This window comes from Hirundo rustica, chromosome 3, assembly GCF_015227805.2.
Source record: "Hirundo rustica isolate bHirRus1 chromosome 3, bHirRus1.pri.v3, whole genome shotgun sequence".
Lineage (NCBI taxonomy): Eukaryota > Metazoa > Chordata > Aves > Passeriformes > Hirundinidae > Hirundo > Hirundo rustica.
In genome coordinates, this window is record NC_053452.1 from 113398358 (window position 1) to 113403305 (window position 4948).

A 4948-nucleotide genomic window follows, 5' to 3' on the forward strand; every position below is an offset into this window, starting at 1 on the left:
CTAAGGAGTCCATTTCCCCACTCAGTTTGGTATCACCAGAAAACCTCTGGGTACCCTCAATCCCATCATCCAGATCATTTGTGGAGACATCAAACAGTGCAGGGAGCAACACTGTGTCCTGGAGGGCTCCACCTGTGACAGGCTGCCAGCTGGACGGATTTAAGGTGCCTTCTAACCCAAACCATCCTGTGATTCTGTGATCTCCACAACTTCTCAAAGCTTATGGAGAGCGGCACTCCCAAGGATATCAGCCAGCCCTCTAAACACCCTCAGGTGAATATTGTCAGGGCCCATCGATTTGTAGGGCTTAGCTCCTCTAATAGGTGTTGACCTAGTCACTGGCACCAATCCTGAGCATTTATTTAACCATCTACAGAGCAGAGACATCAAAAGAAATTTAGAAAAGATTCCAAAACTGCAACTTGGTGTCTGCCCTTCCACAAGGTAAGGTCCCCACTCTGTCTCCTATTTCTTTCTTTTCTTTTCTTATGTGTTGTGTATGATTTTCAGTGATGGATATTCCACAGCTTTCCTAGACACTCCTTTCCAACATTTCATAGTTGTTACATTCAGAAAGGCTTGGAGTGCATTTTTAAGGCAAAAAAGAGGGGTCAGCTCTTGACCCAGCTCTTGCAAAAATACAGTGCACAATTTCTTTCCAATGAAGTGATGAATAAATCAAATTATTTTTTTAAATTACTGAGATTTTTTTTTTTTTACATAAAATATCTGTTTTTGAAGTAAGCACACAGATTTTTATTGGTGTTACTCCATTTCAGAATGTTTCCACCCTGAAAATTTGAATGAAAACTATATTTATTTTGCTTTCCTCGTCTCTGTTGTTTTGATGAGTGTTGGGAAATAGAAAAAGAGATTTCTATACTTATTTATGTACCAACATTGCCCACAGAAAGAAATCCTGATGGTACAGCCAGGATTTCTGAAGTGGAAATTTCAAAGTGGGGTGTTCCAACAGAAACCATTCCTCCTTTTCTGCTGGCTTTACTACAAACCAATGTGCAGTCACACCCCGGCCCTGCAAGTACTGACACATATGCCTGGTTTCAAAAAAGGATGGAGATCATGTGTCTTGAAAGAGGTGACTCTCAGGCACACAATAAAGCGCATTGAAAAGTCTGAACAGGATCAAAAACTCCAGCAGTTATATCCTGGCATCCCTTAGGACCAAATTTGATCATCTTCACTTCCATTTACTAAGTGCTTTGCTCAGCAAGAAATATTACAGGTATTCTAGTCAAGTCTAGTCTCATCACGGTCTATTTGAAAGCCTTCCAGTCTTCTTTAGTGCATATGAATAACATCAATCAATTTTTGTTCTCTCAAAACTCCTCTGCTGGAAGAAGCGTGAGTTTAGGGTGTGTTTTGTTTTGTAGTTCTTCAAAAATACTGTGCACATGCAGACACCTGCAGGTCTGTGCTGCAGAACATAAAGCAGAGCCCTGCACTGCTGATTTCAGTGGAAAAAGAAGTGAGGTTTAGGGTGACCTTGGGTATCTTCGGGAGTCTAACCCAGATTTTGAGGACTGCACCCCCAAAGCTCAGCTTCCACTGGATTAAATATAACATTTAAGAAAGGATAAAAAGGAAAGCTTTTATGTAATAGCAATGGGTAAGATAATGGGGAAAAAAAAAATAAATCTGTCTTTGGGTTCACAACTGTATTGTGCTGTTTTTATGCTGCTGGGCCATCATTTTGCCCAAAGGAGGAAAAAATAAGGTGCCTCGTTTTGTAATTCACCACCACAATATCCAAAATCTTCCTTCGAAGTGTTATCACAAATGGGCTGATTTAGGGATGCTCTGGTGACCTTAATTTCAGTATTTCCTAGCTTGGGTGTCTCATTTTTCAGCCTGTGTGATTTCTTATGTCTCTTTGCTTTCCTCTGTGTGAATGTGGGCTGGCATTCAGTGCTGATGTGATCGTGTCTATGAGTTTCTATAGAAGAGAGCAACAGTATCTAATTTTTTTCTGAAGAAGCCTGTTTTCTCCTGCATCCGATTCAACATTTTAAGCAGGAAGAATCAAAATGTCTCTACTCAGCTGCTCCTACTGCCAACAGTGACCAACACAAAGCATTCCTTCCCAATATTCTACCCATCCCTCCCCTCTGGCAGTGGGAAGCCATTCCCTGTGTCCTGTCCCTCCATCCCTTGTCCCCAGTCCCTCTCCAGCTCTCCTGGAGCCCCTTTAGGCTCTGGAAGGGGCTCTGAGCTCTCCCTGGATCCTTCTCTTCTGCAGGTGAGCACTCCCAGCTCTCCCAGCCTGGCTCCAGAGCAGAGGGGCTCCAGCCCTCAGAGCACTTTCCAATAGCCTGGTCCCTGTGGTCAATCTGCAGCTGAGAAGAGGGAAAATCCCCGTGTGTCATGAGCTGCAGCAGAAAAGAGCATGGCCGTAAGCAGCCGGCTCCAACCTGGGGCAGCCCTGGGAGAGTGACTTAGTGAAACAATGTGAAATATGAAAGGGGCAGGAGACCCTTTCGTCCTCGTAGGTGCAAGGTCTATCTGACAGAAAGACTGACTCAGGCCTCTGAGGGAGTTTCTAGGGTAAAGTGGGATTTCTTCCAGTAGATGCTGTATTATCACCCCTCAGCACCACCCTCTATTCCATGCCTAAATTTACAATCTTTCTAAAACATCACTACAAGTTTACATCTTTAAAGCACTTTGTGCTGCTAGTGAAAATTCAACCAACATCACAGCTCTGAAAAACAGAGAGAGGAAAAGGAGTCTCCTGACTAAGTCACTTCTCTGAGTGCTCAGGAGGAGCTGATGGAGCCCAGCCTGCTTTAAATGACAAAAGTTGGGGGAGCTATCAGCCAGAAACACACTCCTTGTGCTGCCAGCCAGGTTCAAGCCTCTTCCCCCTTCCTCATCACAGAGCCTTTGTCCTCTCGCCAGAAGCCTGCCCGCAGGCAACATCCAGCTTTCTAATAAAGCAGCTCCTTTGTCAATGACAGCAATGATTATCTCCTACAGCTGCCCGTGGTGTTGCATTTTGTAACACAATTTGGCCGCCTTTGGCCCCGGTTAGTTCTATTTAACGTACTGCAGGGGGTTCACTGTTTGATCTCTAATTGATATAATTGACTGGGAATAATCAGGGCAGCTTTATAGATTTTTATTGATAGCTAATTTTCCTTCATCCATTGTTTAATTTGATAAGACTATAACCTAATTTATTGCCACTCTGATAGGGATCCATTACCCTTTTGACAAATGCTTCTGGGGCCCACTTGTCAGCAACTGATTTGAAAGAGCTGTTAAGCCTACAGAGCCCATCATTAGTTAATGGCAGTTTAGAAAGCTAATGGCATTATAAATTAAGATCAATAAGTACATGGAAATTACAGTTGTTCAGCAAGACACCACTGTATTATTAAACAAACATAATCCTGTACCTTTGGTTAATGCACACACGGGGAGTTTCTGAGTGAGTTTCAGAGCCGAATAAAGCCAGGTGATTAGCAAAGGAAGAGCCCTTCTCTGGTGCTGGAATTGCCAGATTAATTCCTAAAGGATCTTTGCAAGAAAAGAAAGAAGCCAGCGCTGCTTTATTTTGCTGTATAAGCAACCCGAGGCTTCAAAACACCCTCGCACAAAACAATACCCCTCTCGCTTCCTCGGGTTTTGATCTGCTCCAACAACACTTTCAAATGCATAATACAAAATCAGCAAAGGAGAGGCTCCTGGATTTATCCCAGGGATAAAGAAAAGCAAACACAGCATCTCCTGATACTTTTACATAGCTTCCTCTTAATACCTCACAAGGCTTGATTGGCACTGAGTGGTGTTTGATCACTTTGGGCCAAAGCAGGATGAGAAAGTTGAGATTTTCCCCAGCAAGGCTCCATGATCTAATTAATACAGCAAATAATGGGATGTCAAAAAGCCAGGAGTCAGTTTTGACTTCACCACTTAGTACGTACAGGATGTTGAACCAGTGACTTAATCTCCTATCCCATTTTGCACGCTCACTCTCTCCTCGATGCCCTGATTGAGTATTTGGAATTGGGGAGCAAGGCTCAATTTGCCTCACTGGATGTTTGGGATTTAGGATGAAGGCTTCTCCTTCTGGGCTCAGTACAGATAAACTTCAGCTTCAGCCATGATTTTAGGCCTTGACATCACTGAATGCTCTCATGGACTCTGGCTACAGACTAGAAATGGAAAACTGAGGTTGTTACATGCCTGAACATCTCTTCTGCCCTCTGAGAGAGATTGGTGTTTTCAACACAGGGATACCTGATCCTGCCTTGGAACACATCCTCCCTTCAATACAATTCTAGGTGACTCTAATTATTACTACAGCGCCCAGCTTACTTGGCACAAGCTTTGCTTTGCTTAGTGTGCACAGTGTGAACTGTAGAAGGGCCTAAGAGAATCCAGTGTCCATTCATTCCTTTGGAACGGGAATTCTCTGTTGAATGGATGGGACAGACAACTGAGGGTGTCTTGCAGCTTCTGCCACCCACTGTTAATCTTCGGCTACTGGTCTGGCAGGGCTCTCAGGTACCTAGGGTTAGGTGGGATGAGTGTGATCACATTTTTGGTGTGTCCAATAACTCAGGTATAACATCTCCAAATAGAGAACTGGGGGTGGAGCAGCAGCTATTCCCATCATTTGAGTCAGCGGGAGCCAAAGATCTCTGACAGATGGGAAAACATGTCAGTGCTGCTCAACCCAACACAGGATTTGCCTGGAATTCCACTTTGACTCCAAGGCTACTTTGGAGACTGGTCTGATGATGAGGTGGCTGGTTAGACGTCCCTGACGCCTTCCAGTCTTTGATTCACCAGCAGTGGATTGGTCTCATGAGATCCTGTTTGAATTCATGTCCCACTTTGGTGCTAACTGCATGCTTGGGGTCTTTTACAAGCCTGAAATCTCTTTTAATGCTGTTTCAATTCTTATGAAAATCTGAAGGCC

General features: G+C 43.9%; 1 long non-coding RNA gene across 1 annotated transcript; it reads left to right on the plus strand.

Annotated features, from left to right (window-relative positions):
• Nucleotides 1-355: 355 nt before the first annotated feature.
• On the plus strand, nucleotides 356-3490 carry LOC120750504 (uncharacterized). Its single transcript, XR_005700022.1, has 2 exons — nucleotides 356-444; nucleotides 2261-3490. It is a non-coding gene; the product is annotated as an uncharacterized LOC120750504 (long non-coding RNA).
• The last annotated feature ends 1458 nt before the right edge of the window (nucleotides 3491-4948 follow it).